The sequence below is a fragment of the Miniopterus schreibersii genome (assembly GCF_964146895.1).
Source record: "Miniopterus schreibersii genome assembly, chromosome: 5".
In the NCBI taxonomy this organism is placed as follows: Eukaryota; Metazoa; Chordata; class Mammalia; order Chiroptera; family Miniopteridae; genus Miniopterus; species Miniopterus schreibersii.
The window spans coordinates 41,865,039-41,881,286 of record NC_138106.1 but is presented as its reverse complement, the minus strand read 5'-3'; the positions used below and the strand labels follow the sequence as shown (position 1 = coordinate 41,881,286).

Genomic DNA, 16,248 nt, shown 5'->3' with positions numbered 1-16,248 from the left:
ATTTCATTTAGTTGTTTTTCTGGGGATTTCTCCTGTTCTTTTATTTGGGGACATGTTTCTTTGTCTCCCCATTTTGGCTGCCTTTCTGTATTTTTTTCTTATGTATTAAGTAGATCTGCTCTGTCACTCAGTCTTGGGGTGGGGGACATAGGGTGGCCTTATGTAGCTCAGTGGTGCCGTCTCCCTGAGCACCTGAGCTGGGTGCTCCAGGAGTATCTTTCGTGTGGGTTGTGAGCTGCCCTGTTGTAGCTGAATCTTGATTGCTGTTGGACCTTCTGTGAGTGGGGTTGACCCTTAGGCTGGCTGACTGTGAGGACTGACCCCAACCAAGGTGCTTCTGTGTGGGTATTAACCCCATGATGCAAACTTACCCCAGTAGTGTCTGTTGCCAGCTGAGGCCTCCCTTTCAGATTGCTACTTGTGGAGCTAATCGAACTGTGCTCTGATGTGGTCTCAAGCCAACTACTAGGTGTGTTGGATCTGGGGCCTTTGGGGAGGGACTCTGGTATAGGTCAATGTTAGACATTGACTATGACAGGACCTGGGCTACCTGTTAGAAGCCACGAAGTGATCCATGGTTGGTGGATTTTTCTGCTGGGCCTGGGTATGCGTGGGAGAGGCTGAACTGCCTACCGAGGCCAGCTTCCACCAGTACGGGGCCTGGGAAAGGTCAGCAAAAGGCCCAAAGCACCTGGAATCCACTTCTGCCTGTTGGCTGCTTATTAAGCTCAGTCACGGAAGGAGCTTCTGGTGGTACATGAGTTGTATGAGGCAGGTTCTCAATGAGTCACCAGGTAGGGGTGAGTTGTGTTCACCAGGATGATACAGATTCAAACTCAGTGCCAGTACTGAGTCTGAGTCCACTTAGCCAAAGTCTCGGTATGCCAAGGCCAGAGGCCATCCGCCTGGGGCCTGTGGACCTCTGCCGTGAGTCAAGGTCTCAGTGAGTCATCAAGGTGGAGCCAGTAGAGTTCATGAGACTAAATCAGATTAAGATTTAGCCTGTGGATGGAGGGTTAGGTGGGTATTTCTAGATGGAGATATGTCCTGTAATCTTCAAGATTAGAATAATAGTTCTTCCATTCACCTAAATATTCAATATAAAAATAATTTACCCTTATCCATTATTATTACTATTCGGTCACATTAATTCATTCAGTAGCACTTAATTGTCTGCAAAGAGCACTTCAAAGAATATTTAAAAAGGAGATAGATTTCTAATCCACCAAAGAGCTTAAAACCTGCTCCTGGAAATAATGCAAATGTAGTAAAATAATTAGAAAAGCATAAAGAGTGAAATCTACCAGAAAGGTACTTCTTTGTCCCACATTTCCTGAGCACTGCGCTAACCTGCACTCGGTCCCTGGAGTCTGCTCAGTGTTGAACTGGAATGGAAAGCTAGTAACTATACTGCTCATAGTTGTTCTTAGCACTGCTTAGATGTATTGAAGCAGAAAAGAGAGATCCTGAATAAAGCTAGTTTAAAAATCTGAAATGTTGTGAAAATGCACTTTATAAACAGAAACGGAGATACGACACTGAACGCTTTGCTTTGTTTTGTCTATAATCTTGATTTCAGTAGGCTCACTTCATTCCGTTTATTACTTTTTTTGAGGAAAATGCACTGTGTGGCAAAGCAGACACAGGCTGTTCCTTGAGGGGTTTCGAGCCTAGAGGGAGAGAGGGCTGTGCCAACAAGCCCACGGGAACTCTGACCATCGCTCTGGAAGGGCTGACGCTGGGACTGGCCCATTTAGAGTTTATTAAACCAGGAGACATGAGGAGGACATTGTGGGCTAAGGAAAGAAACTGAACAAAGTCTCAAAAGTTCAAAAGTCTCTTTCCAGGTAAAGCAAGTGCAGGCTCATAATCCATTATCCATAATTTCTAAATCCAAGAGCCTCTGAAAACAATTGTGTGTTTTTCCTTAAGTTTGGAGCAAAATTTATTTGGTAGCACAACCACACCTGACTTGAATTAACATGAAGCTGTTTATAATCTTTATTTATTCTACTTATGAGAGTATTTGTAGATTTTGCTATAGAAATATTAATGTTTTTGATTACATGTGCTGCCCCAACATAGAGCTCGTACTAATATTTTATTCATTTACTGTATTATTTTAAAAAAATACAGTCTTGTGTCCCTAAACCTGAATTGTAATAAACTCTTTTTCCCAAGTGTTTCAGACATGGAATTGTGGACCTGTAGTAATTATGGGTGATGCAATACTGTAGAAACTATAGTTAGAAAGCTGGATAAAGATTGTGCTGGTTCTTGAATGCCTCATGACAGATGTTGGAAATTCTATATTAGGCTGTATTATAGGATTTTAAAGAAAGTAGTGAAATATTCAACAATGTCTGATACAAATATTTGTATTCCTGAGCATGCTCCATTTTAAATTTATTTCCCCAAACAACCACTAAACCTGGGATATTTTCCTTTGAGGAAAATTGTGATGTCAGATGAAATGCCTTTCGGAAATAAGTATTTATATCCATCAGTCATTCCCTTGTGAAGGTATGTGGGAGAAATAGGGTTAGAGGAAGCAGTATGATTTGTGTTTGCAGTTCCTAAGTGTCATGTTATATAAATATGGTCAGGATTTGGTGTCCCCAGATGACTTTGCTTTGAAAATGCAAAAATTGCTTCCTGGTAGAAAAATATAAAGAAGCAAAATCCCACAAGAAACAGTAATATATTTCACTTTTGGTCACATTCCCTACAAAATAATTATATTTTAATTAGGTTAGGAAAATTATTTGAAAATTGAATATGTTGTTGTTGCTGTTGTTGTTAGTGTGTGTGTGTATCTCCTAGTAAGTTTTTAAACTCTGTTTTTGGAAATAGGCGGTAAAAATTTGGGAATTAGAAAAGTGATTCTGGAATGTACACATCTCATTTTTTCTTTCTTAGCGTATCTGGATAGTTAGTTGGCCTCTCACTTTCCCTGAGTTTGTAATTGACCCTGGGGCCGCAGGAATAAAAGCGCATTTTATTTTTATTTTTAAAAGTGTCATTTAAGGGGCTGGAAGCAGAGGTAGGCATATGTAATAAAACTACAAACTGGTATACTTTTCAAAGAGAGTACCTGGTAGCTGCCTTAGGAATATTACTAAACCCACTTCCAATCCCTATAAATCTGTGCAAGGAATCAGAAATTTCCATCCAATTCAAAGCTTATGCTTTTTCAGAAAATTCCAACATTTGACTGTAGAAGTATTGAGAATAATAATAGCATGTTTACAAACATTTCATAGCTCTCACTGAATCCAAGCATGAAGCACATATATTAGGCCATGGAAGAAATATTTTTTGATGCTATAGTCTTAAGAGTTGTAGTTTGAATATTTAGCATTCTTACAAGTTTTTTTAAAAATTACTTATAAAAATAAAAAATGCTTATATTAAAAAAAAGAAATATTTATTTCTGACTTTAAATGTATTCAACATTAATTTTAGAAAAGTTAAAATGCACAGCAATGCAGAAATAGAGATGGATGACGTCTGTGGAGTGTTTAATGTTCCACAGGCACTGCGCCTCGTGCTGATATACATGCTCTCAGTTAAGCTTTGCTGTGTGATATGTTACTGTTCTCATTTTATAGGAATAGAAAGTGATGTCTAGGGAGGTTAGGTGACATGCACAAAGGTGTCATGGCAGTAAGGGGTAGAGTAGAAGTGAAGCCCAGGAAGGCCAACTCCAGAAGTCATACTCTGAGCAAACCATAATGCACTGCCTGCCCTCAATCTCCAGTAGCCGCCAAAATATTCACTGAGAAATAGCTGCCGTTTTATTTTTGTGTATGTGCCTTCATTCTTTCCCCCCCATGTGTATCTCTTTTCCAAACATAACTGAAATCCTGGTGCATGCTGTTTGTTCACCTTTGGTGTTGGACTTTTTCAGAGTTAAACCTATTAACTAATAAATGGCCGAGCTGTGATCTTGGTTTACTAATCCAGAATGGAGCCCTAATGCTGAGTGTCTAAGTGATGCCTTGGATTAAAAACAAACCAACAACGACAAGAAAAAAATCCGCTGTCTGGAATAAGTGGGCATCATGCTAACACCTCCTCCTAAGCAATCGCTACTGACATTCTCACTCAAGGTGTCAGTGACCGCATAAGGCACGTGGTAGAAAATGAAAGAGGGACGGATTTTCCAAATTTTATCTTTATAGTCCTTTCCTTCTCACATATAAGAATCCAAAACATTGTTAATAACCTTAAAGTTTTAGAATCAGTCTTTAAGAAAGATGTTTCCATTTGCATTTATAGATTATAAAATTTAAATACAGGCATGGTCAGTGGGTGATTTATAACATATCTTGATTTAAAATTAAAAAAATATATATCCTTAATGATTTCAGAGAGAGGAAGGGAAAGGGGGAGAGAGAGAGAGAGAAAATCAATGACAAGAGAGTCATTGATCGGCTGCCTCCTGCACACCCCCCACGGGGGATCGAGACGGCAGCCCGGGCTTGTGCCCTGACGGGGAATCTAAAGGTGATCTCCTGGATCCTAGGTAGATGCTCTACCGCTGAGCCATGCCCGGCCGTGCCTGATTTAAAATTCTTTAAAAAGCCCTCATTTAAACATATACTAGTCCTTGTTAAGCAGATTGCAGATCTTGGAAACAGGAGACAAATTTATTTGTGGGGAATCTATAAGGGCTAAACTCGGCCTTAAGCATTTTCTTCCCTCCACCCCCCTATTTTGTTACTGCAGCTCTGTAAGGCAGGTTATTAGCCTCACTTTACAAATGAAGAAAATGAAACTCAAATAAGTTGAGAAACTCGTCCATGAACACACATAACTGGTAACTAGTAGCACTGGGATTTGAACTCGGGAACGTAGGACTCTGAAGTCTCAAACATTTCAATCAATTTCATAGTTGTACAAAAGGCCCGCACATTTTTATTATAGAGTTTTTTAAAATTTAAATTTAATTCCAATATCATAAAATTCACCCTTTTAAAGGATACAGTTGAGGGTGTGTGTGTGTGTGTGTGTGTTTGTACTCACAAAGTTGTGCAACCGTCATCACTATCTAATTCCAGAACATTTTTATCAGCTCCCCCAAACCCCATACCCATTAGCAGCCTCTTCTTCCAGTTTTGATGAAGCAACAATCTTCAAAACTGTTCTACTAAAAGTACAATTTTCTTAGATTCTTTCCTTAAGCAAAAATGGTTCTTATTTATATAGATGTTGTAGAGAAGTTATAAAAATAATCTCAACTAACAGATGATTGATGTTGCTGAATATATTTTTAAATAAGAAAAGGATTAGTAATGGAGACTATTCCAAAGTTATCAACGTCAGTAAAATCCCCACCACCTCCATAATCTCCATGACCATCATTTACTGAGCACTTACTCTCTGGCACGTGCAATACTGAGATTTTCTGCTTCATTTAGTTCTGACAACAATACTGTGAAATATTTATTTAGACTCACTATTGTGCAGACAAGAAAAAATAAAGTTTGGAGAAGTGCATCACGTAAGTGTCAGGGTTGAGAAGTAAACCCAGGTCCAGTTTTATTTGAAAGCAAAAGTCTTAACTACTGAGCTTCTCCAAGTGAGAAGAAATGGATCAAAAGAGAACACAGATCTAAAATGTAAATAACATTTGAATCCAAATGGGAAATTCACACAAGCCCAGGATACTGAAGAAGGTTATTCAGGTCTCCCTCCTGGAAACATCCCAGTGACTTACGGATCCACTTGATCAGATATATTCAGTGTTCACTTGCTTAAGGCTATAGAAACCAGATCTTTCTGGACCTTCCATTTAAAAAGTTTGATAATTAACCTACGAATCAGAAATGGAAACAATTGCAAATTCAGGAAGAAGAGATCTTTCAGATAGGTGCTCTAGGAACCTCTTCTCCCAGGTCTTTGTCTGTTGGTCTTCCAAGATTATTATGTTAAACTAGTCAATTAAAGGGTTCACAATGCTGCCTTTCTCCTGGCTTGAGTTTCTTTGCACTCATGTCAAGACCTCCTTTATATTTATGGTACCTGAAACCATCTGGAAGGTGTGTCATTGATTTTCGGGAAAGACACAATGCACGACACATGTTGCTTTTATATATAATTGCAATATTAGGTTATAACAAATTTGATTATGGTCTTACCTTCAGTTGAACTATATGTTTAATTCAATCTTGAAAAAAAATCATATAACTTTTCTACAGTACTGGGTGAAACTTTCAATTCAATTCAGCAGGTATTTGCTGACTGCTTCTTGGGTTTTGAGCAGTCTGTGTAGGGAGGATGGTGGTAGTGGTAGTGTTACACAGTGAATAAATCTCATACTTGCCATGAAAAGGAATGAAGTGTGTGTGTGTGTGTGTGTGTGTGTGTGTGTGTGTGTTGGAGGTGAGGAAATACATGTAAAGCATATGCCCAGCCAATTGTGATACAAGGCATGATGTGATAAGTTCTTTAGCTTTTCTTGGTTCTTCCAATTAGATCAATTCTCACCTCCTACTTTAGACAATATAGCACCACGTTCTTTCCTTTTTTGCACCAATCACAATAGTTTTTATGATTATTTGGCTGAATTTTCAACAAATACTCTTGTTCTCCTGTAACTCTATCAGACATAAAGGTTATAAATTAAACAAATCAAAGATTGCTGTGTGAAAGTTCTAGGCTAGGCAATATGCATAAGTGAGCCCCAGAGAGGAGCACCCAACCTATTCAGGGATGGGTTTTGGTGGAGGTGATGCTGGACCCACCTTTTGAAGGAGAGGTACACATATTCATTAGGATAAGAGAGAAGGTAGGATGTCCAAGCAAGGGGAACAGCATCTGCAAAATACACACACATGAAACAGGGCGCCTCAAAGATATAAATGGAGTGGACTTCATGGAGGGATGGAGGGAGGTGAGGCAAATTATCGAGGGTCTTTAAGGGGAGCTTAAATTGTTGACTTTATCTTGAATGCTCTGAAAAGTTTCTGAAGAGCAGACTCCTTCAGGGATTTGAGTTTGGGGTGATTATTTTGGCTGCATAGAAGGTAAATGGTAGATAGTTGGACTGTCTTTCATAACAAAGTTACGGTAATCAGGCAAGAGGTGATGAGGGCCTGAAAGAAGACAGGAACAAAGCGGGTGGATGTGAGAGACGAGATGTTAAGGAAATAATATCTCTAATACCCTCTGACTGATTAGAGGTGAGTTAACAAGAGGAGTCTAGGATGGTTTACAAGTTTTTGAATTTGGAAACTGTATAGATGATGGAATCTTTTACTAAAATGTGCAACTCAACAGGTTTTGGGGAAAAGAGATGTGCCTAGATTTGCTGTTTTGTAAGTGCCTGTGGACCACTTACTTAAAGCTTTCCAGGGAAGCTGGACATATGCAATAAAAACTATGGAGGAATCTGGTCAGCATTCATGAGCAGAATAAAACATCTGTAGAGCAATGCCCAAGAAAAGTAAAGAGAGTGAAGAGATGAGAGGCTGCAACCCTGGAAACAGTAGTACTGGGGGATGACAAGAAAGAAAATGGAATTTAAATAGAGAAGTAAAAAAAAAAAGTGGTGTTTCTAGAGACAAGGAGGGTTTTATGAAATAGTCATTAATAACTTTAATACATATAATAATACATATAATTACAGTTTTGTGTATAATTGGGACAAAATGTGCCCTTTGAAACTAGAATAGCCTAGTACATGGTGACTTTATGAGAACACTAGTGGGGTATACGGGCAAAAGGCAGCATTCAACAGGTTTAGGAAAGAGTAAAAAGTGCTAAAGTAGAGAGGGTGTAAGTAGACTCCTTTTTAAGATGTTTGTGTGTTTATGGGAGAAATGCGGACAGAAAGAAAATGCACACAGAGGGGTTTTGAAAATTCAACATGAAGCTCTTGCTTGGTGGCTGGCAGTGCCTTATTGGCCTTAAGTTGCGTTCTGCAGAGGCACAGAGATATGCGTGCGTGTATATTTGTGAATGTATTTGTGTGTATAATAAGCACCCTAAAGGGGGCTAACGATTCCCTTTCCAAAGTGCCACGTGTCCATCAAGCCTTCGGTAGGACTCAGTGGTTCCGTTAGCAGTCCCCCCTCCCCCGTCCCGACCACAGGTCCACAGCCACATGCACAGTTAGAGGTGGGCACTAGGAGTTAGCCAAGCCGCAAGCTAAGGCCCTCTCCCAGGGCCTGTTCCGAAAGCCGACCCCAGCAAAGACCACGGAGTTACTGAAAAGGCAGTATTACATTTACTGTGGTCAGGTCTTTAAATGAATGGCTCTCCTCTGCTTCTGGAAAGCAGATAATTTGCAGAGAGAAAATTTCATTCCCAGGGAAGAGAAAATGCCCTGAAATCCTTTCTCTGCATTTTATAAATAAGTTTGATGTTTATGCTATTAAAACCAGAAGGAGCACACAGTGCCTTATAAAGAATGTTGCAGTGGGAGGCCGTGCCCTGACTTGAGTGGGATCTCTGCCACTAGGAGCCATGTGACTTCAGGGGAAATCAATGTCTCCTTTTTTGTCTGCATTTTTGCGAAAGGATGGAGCTAAATATTGCCTATCTTGGTTTGACTTATGTTGAAATTGTATTCCCTTAAACCCTGAATGAAGTCATCCCACAAATAAATTTTCTTTTCCTATCCGTCTTTCAGAAAAACTCCATTCTTGTCAAATGTCACCATATTGGAATTCTATTTTTTTTTTTCTTTACCTCCCCCCTAGGCAAATGAAAATGCTCCCTTCATCTTTGCTCTCACAAGAGTTTTCAAGCATCTCTGTCCTTATCACCATTATTTGTATAGCTATCTGTTCTTCCCCATGCCCCCTGGACATGAGGTGACTGGGGCAGGGGTTATCTTTATGACAGGCACTGGGTGTTCAATAAACATGCATTGAATAGAAAGAAAAATAATAATTCACTTACCAGGTAGACTTGTTATTCAAATTAAGGATATTTTTATTGGGAGAGAATGGATAGTGTGAAAGATAAAAGGGGTTGGTTGACTGTTTATTACTGGAGTTGAAGGGTGCCTTCATTATTATTTTTGGTGTCTTTAATACTCAAAATTGTTGAAATTCCACAAGGGCATGGGGAAGTCAAATACAGCTTATTTTAATTTTATGCTAATATTAACTACTTTCCTCCAATGCCACCTAAATTTAAGACCTCACTTTGAAAAATTAGTACATAACTTAAAATTAAAATAAGAGTAATAACTCAGATTCATGGCACTTAGGACTTGTCTTGTTTTTTACTTCATGTACCCCCTTCATTGGAGAGGATAAGTCTTATCAATACCTAAACTCTTTTGGTAGGAACATTCTGTTGTTAGGCACTGAACAGGCATGATTGGGCGGAAGTCTTCTGACTCGGGGCATCAACACTATATCCTGTTGGCTACTTGGAAATGACATTTCTAATTCTAGTGTATCTCCTTCACTTCCTCTATTTTGTATTTTAATCAGTCTTAGTAATATTTTTTAGCCAGAACAAAATGTACACATTTAACTATATTTATTTATCATTTTATTTATTATTTATTATATATAATGAAGAATATATATATTCCTAAAAGTTGGTTATATATATTTAAGACCTCACTTTAAAAAAATAGTACATAATTTAAAATTAAAACAAGAGTAATATTTCAGATATATATAGTACCAACTTTAAAAGTACAAAATGAAATGCAGTCTAAAGGAAGCCGCCTTCTCTCTCCTGTCTTCAGCATCCTAATTCCCCTTTCTAAGACTATACCTGATGTGAGTTTCTTGTGTATCCTTTCAGGAGTCCATAAATTTGTAGACATAAGTGTATGCACATTCTTTTATTCTATCACAAACTGTAGTATATTTTAATATTTTACATGCATATTAAATTTTATATATTATAAATTTATACAATTAAATTTCAAGTAATAAATTTCAGAGAACTTTTATATGAATACATATTAAATTAATAATTTTTTAAATTGCAAAACATTCCTTTGTAACCAGAGGTGCACCAAAATTCAATTAGTTCGCTATTGATGGATTGGTATCATTAGAGTCAAATAGCATGCCATCAATGTTGTACTGATACCTTGTGCAGTCGTCACTAGTTTACCCTGTGCAACTATATCAGGAAGCTAATATCTAGAAAAGGCATTTGGGAGAAGTGGCTTTTTACATTTGGAAAGATGGAGACAAATTGCCATCCATAAATGTATTCAACGTGTACTCTTTCAAAGGACGTCAGAGTTCCCACTTCCTTTTCATTCTCTAGTACACTGGCTTATTAAATATTTTCATCCTTGAAATCTGAATAATTGAACAATGGTGTTATTGTTGGTATATTTTATAGTTCTCTGATGATGAGTGAATCTTACGAGTTTTCACGTGTTTAAAAGTGAATCATATCTCCTGCTTAGCTGTATCCTTACTCTAAATTCTCTGTGAGTTATTATTTTATAATTTGGTGCATAGTTGTAAAATATTCTCAATGAAAAATCCACAATAACAAGTCCCCATATTATTTTACTTCAGCAATATAAAATATTAAATGTTAATTTGTTAACTTCATTGTATCAATATTTAATAAATAAATTCTTTACTACATGTTCTACGTACTAAGATAAAAAATGAAAGTTATAACTACCTGAATTTGTAGGTCAAGGGGCTCATAATCTCTTGGGGGAAGACACACATGTGCAGGCACAATAAGGTCAGTTCTATGGTGGAGGAACCACAGTGTGTTTTGGGAGTCAGAAGTTGTGACTGGTTTGGGGTGGAGTCAGGAGGCATCAGAGAAAATTTCCCAGAGGAAGCTGGTGGCTTTTGTGGTAGGTCTTAAAGAATGTGTGGGATTTCGAGTGTCAGGGAAGAGTTCAGGTGATAGGAGTGAGAATGCACATTGGGAACTGTGCCTCTATTTTGGTGATGAGTTTTGACTAATGAGCAAATGTTGCTTCCCTGAAATTCACAAGTATTAACTATCTTGGATTGATTGACTTCATATCTCTCACAATAAACAACCCTTACTTGGCTCTGATAAGGTAAAAACATTTTCCTCCTATTTGACTCATAGAAATCATATTTAAAGTTTTTTGTTTTTTTTAAATAGATGACAAGCTCTGTATCTATTCAAAACAACTCAATACAGTGTTATTAGAAGAGAATGGAAAACCTCCCATTGTAGCAGCAAATCCCGAAGTATTATTTATTTGAAGATTGGGGTCTGAGTGCTCCAGTTTTACCTATATTGCAAAGCTGTGTTTTACTTGCGGTTTGCACATCTCTCTTCCTTTACTAGCTTTTAGGACAAGGATTCTTTTTTAGTCTCTAAATATTTGTGGAAAGTGTGAATGGACGAGTGATTGAATGAAAAGTTATCTTAAAACCTTACCCCCTTTTTCCAATGACAATGACCTTGTTTTGAGCTCCTATCTCAAGAAATTTTAAATTAATATAATTTAATTTCAGGACCCTCCTTGGTGGCAAATTCTGGTCTTTTAAAAGTGGGGTTTTTTGGTTTTTTTTTTCCAATAGCAAAATGAAAAAATAACATGAACAGGCAATTCCTTTGAAAAAATATAAGTTCTCAAATAAAAATGTTCAAACTCATTCAAAATTAGAGACATGCAAATTAAGATGACATTAGAATTAAATTGACAAAAATAAAAAAGCAGGACAACCCGTTCTATTGGTGAGGCTGTGGGGAAACAGGAACTCTCATGCAAGGAATTTATACAAGGCTCTTAGAATCATATCGTTTTACATATTCAAATAATAAATAACTAAAGTTAATTAATTTTAATTAAATAATTTAAATCAACCAGTATGGAATATAAGTAATAATAAATGGTGAAGCTGGATTGTATAAATCAATAAACTACATTGAAAAGGATCAGGAACAGAGAGCTAATCTAAGTCACTTTGAAAAAATACCATTTTGACTAGAAATTGTAAAAGGCTAAAGATAAAGGTAAGTACCACATCTGTAACATTCTCACCAAAATTAGTAACCTTTGACTAATCATTAGGAAACACCAGAGAAACCCAACTTGAAAGACATTCAACAAAATAGTTGAATATTTATTAAAAATGTCAAGGTCCTGAAGACAAGGAGAGACTGAGCCTCTGTTGTAAATTGAAGATGATTAAAGAGAAAATGAAATGCAAAGTGGATCCTATTTGGGTCCTGGAACAGAGGAAGGACATTAGTGGGGAAAACCGCTGGTGCAAGTTCGCAGCTTATTTACCAGCACAGGGCCTGTGCACATGTTCTGGTTTTGATCACTGCACACTGGCTGTGTAAGTCGTTGACGTTAGAAGCTGGGTGAAGAGTATACTTGAACTCTGTATGATTTTGCACCTTTTCTGTATGTCTAAATTTATTTCAAAATAAAAAGCATGGAGAAGAAGAAATAGAGGAATAAAAAAGAACAAGAGGAAGAATATAAATTTTTAAAAAACCCATGTGTTTGCTTTTCTGAAAATAGTTAAAAGTTATTTAGCCCATGTGTAATTAATAGAGTAAGCCAGTTGCTAGTGGTGATTTCTGTCACATTATCTAATGAAATTGATTTTATTGCTGCCTTTGTGTGTTTGGGCTACTCTAACAAAAAATACCACAGGCTGGGTGGCTTAAACAGCAATTTATTTCTCACAGTTCTGGAGGGTGGAAGTCCAAGGTCAAGGCACCAAGATCCTGTGTCTGGCGAGGACCAGCTTCCTAGTTCATAGATGACCATTTCCCTGCGGGGTCCTCACAGCGTGCAAGGGGACAGGAAACTCTCTGGAGTCTCTTTATAAGGGCACTAATCCCATTCCTGATCCCGAAGCTTCCCAAAGGCCTCACTTCCTAATAGTCAAGGTGGGGAGCGGGGTGTGTGTTAGGAATTCAATATATGAATTTGGGGATGCAGACATTCAGTCTATGGCAGTTGCCTATCAAAATTGGATTTGAAGGTACTTATAAAGCATGAGATATAGGATCAGTTTTTACCCTAGCGGTCAGTGGACTGTATGTATTACACATAGAGCAAAGATGCTGTTAGCTGTCATGCTGATGTGTATCTTTTAGTTTATGTGTTGCTATGGTTTCTTTGTGAAAATATAAGTTGTTTTCCATTTGACAGACATTTTGCCATTAGTCTACTCATTAAAAGTTTTTGGCCTGGCAAAATTTTGAATGTGTTATTACTGATTCAATGTAGGCTTCCAAGCAGAAAAATACACTGATTAATTGCACAGCTGATGCCAAGAGTCAACAGATTCCTATGTTTAATATGAACAGAAAATGTCTTAGATAAGTCACCACTTAAAAATCTCAAAACTCCCGCAGGCAATTATTAATTCCTACAAACTGTAACTCTTTATAAAAAGGAAAAATTTAGATACTAGGAATTTGAACAAGCTCACCTATCATTATATACCAGATTTTCTAATCCTTCTTAGAAAGTGATTATTTAATTTTGAAACCACACTGGTGAGTCACTTGCTAGACTTGGTCCAAGGTCAATTAAAATGGAAAGAATGCTTAACTTAAAAAACACACACCACTCAATTAGAGACAGATACATGATTTAAAATTTGGTCATTAAAATAATAACATATCTTGAATTTAAAATTTAAAAATATAATTGTCAGACCCTGGCCAGTTTTGCTCAGTGGTTAGAACATCAGCCCACGGACTGAAGGGTTCCTGATTTGATTCCAGCCAAGGGCATGTACCTCGGTTGCAGGCTCAATTCCCGGCCCCAGTGGAGGTGCATGTGGGAGGCAACCAATAGATGTGTCTCTCTCACATCGATGTTTCTCTCTCTCTCTCTCCTTTCCACTCTCTCTGAAAAGCAATGGAAAAAAAGTATCCTCAGGTGAGGATTAATATACATATATATATAATTGCCAGTAAAATTTTGATACTGGGTTATAGAATAATACAAACAGAAAGCAGAAAATTTGGAAGTTTTGCTTAAACTAAAATTTGCCACATTGCGACCATCCCCTTTGCTCCTGGCTACTACTATTTGTTTTGTCTTATTTTTGGGTGTTATGGTACCTGTAAAATTGTGTTCTCCTTAAATACTTTAGGAAGGTTACATCTATGTACCTAATTGAGGAACTGGATGTCACCTTAGGAGTTGCTTTAACAAGCATGTACATTGAAGTCCTGATAAGGGTAAGAACCTTTATTTTTTTAAAAAACTAAGTTTGAATAATAAAATTCTAGTGATCGATTTCCTTTTATATCTACTTGGACCAAAAGTCCATAATATATAGTAAGAAAATATTTTGCATTAAAATATGTGCTCTTTGGTTTAATCTGAGCTCACTTGAGAGTTCAATCACAAACAGAAAAAACTGTCCATGTAAGCCCTCAGTTTGTTTTTTCAACTACTGTGATGATTCATTTTCTTTGTGATGAGTACACTGGACCACAAGTATCACTTCAGCAGCCATTTAAACAAGACGGTAGGCCACTTGAATACAAATTGTGACAGTTAGTTTTCCTGCCCTACCTTCTAAGAGTTTACAGTCTTGCTGAGACAGAAGATTCACCTGTAAACCCTTCCTGAAATGAAATAAAAGGGCCAGTGTGTTAGGCCAGTGAGGTGTACCTAGAACCCAGAAAGCTGGGGATAGCACCTTATCTTGCAAAGATAATAAAAATCTGCAAAGCACTTTCACATGTTTCATGGCACTGGATCCTTGCAATGACCCTTCCAGGTAGGCAGAGAGGAGAGCCTCATTACAAACATGAAAAGTGATGCTCCTGACAGCATGTGCGTTTTAAAATCACACATGCACCTGCTCGCTCTGCTCTAGTTCCTTTGAGGGAATCAGGCTCTTGTCCTATTTTATTTTTTTAATGTTTCAAGAAACAGCATTTATCTCAAAGTAAAGAAATAGCTCTAGCACTGGGTTCCAGAGCAGGAGTGCTCTACCGGAAAGCTCTCTCCCTGTGCTGCAGCGCGAAAAGGCTATTTTTAGGTGTTTTTCTTTTGCTAATTGCCTCTCCCTCCCTGGGGAATTTCTATGGTAGAATCCCCAGATGAGCCAAGTTTCTCACTAATTCCCAAAGAGGATGGAAAGAGAAGGGCCATGACCCAGGTTGCCCAGTGATGACAGCCTGGTGGCTTTAGTAACATCTTCCAGGACCTTGCAGCCCACAGAGCTTGGGTGATTCCAGGGAGCAACAGCTATAAGAACTGGCTGGGAAAAAGGCCTGGACATAACTTCTTGAGTCTTGGATACACCTCTAATGGCCTTGCCTGGTTGGAGCTTAATTCTGAAAGGAGTAGAGTATGTGGAGCTAGGGGTGGTTGTGGGCCCGAGGGCCTCTAGATGTTCTGGCTTTCTCCCACCACCTTTGAGGGGGAAAAGAGACTTCTGAAAGAATATTTTTCCAGGAAACTTCAACCTTAAATCTCAGTCTTTAGGGGACATCATAGGAACTGTGAAGATTTAGCTTAGAGAAGAGAAAAGGGAAAGTGGTGATGAAAACCGTTTTTACTCCCTTGCAGGGAAGAGCTAACCCGCTAGAGCTAGGTGGCCTTGGGACATTGGGTGGAATGAAAATGAAGTTTTTGGCTGTGTCAGTGTAGAACTTCTTACAAGTTTTGCACAATGAACTACCTTGGGAATTGGTGAGTTCTCTGTACCTGAACTGTTCAAGCAGAAATGTGGACACTGGTCTGGACCCTGGCGTTCATTGGAAAGGGAAAGTGATTGAAAACCCTACAGGTGGGGAGCGAAGTAATCATTGTCAACACTATTATAGCACTTATTTTACATCAAGAGTCTTCTTCACACTTAACAAGGGTAGAGACCACTAACTCCCTTTGAGAGATGAGGAAACTGAGGCACAGAGAGGTTAAGTAATTTGTTCAGGGTCCCATAGCTAGTAAGAATCTGAGTTCAGGCTGCTTGTCTCCCGCACCTGTGCTCTGAATCACTTGCCACACTGCGGTGTCCCCTCGGTCCCTCTCGCGCTGGGGCGCCTGGCACCGTGGGGTCCGCCCCGTCGCCAGCACTCTTTGTAGGCTTCACTTATAAGCCTCCCAAAAGGGCTTTGATGGGAACAAACAAATGAACAACCAACCAACCAATAAGTAAAGCCGGAGAGGTTGCTGGTGAAAAAACAATCAAGACCTTTAGACCCTCAGGGAGCTCGCTGGTCACCCCTGGTCGGTGGCGGCGTCAGAGCGGATCAGCAGGGCGCCCCAGCAGGACTTTGCTTTCCCTGGTCCGTCCTCACCTGCCTCTCCCTCTGGCGCCC

The 16,248-nt window shown here is 38.6% G+C and overlaps 1 protein-coding gene across 1 annotated transcript in view; it reads left to right on the top strand.

Annotated features, from left to right (window-relative positions):
• FGF12 (fibroblast growth factor 12) overlaps positions 1-16,248 on the top strand; it is a 441,503-nt gene that overhangs the window by 127,559 nt on the left and 297,696 nt on the right. The window lies entirely within an intron of this gene.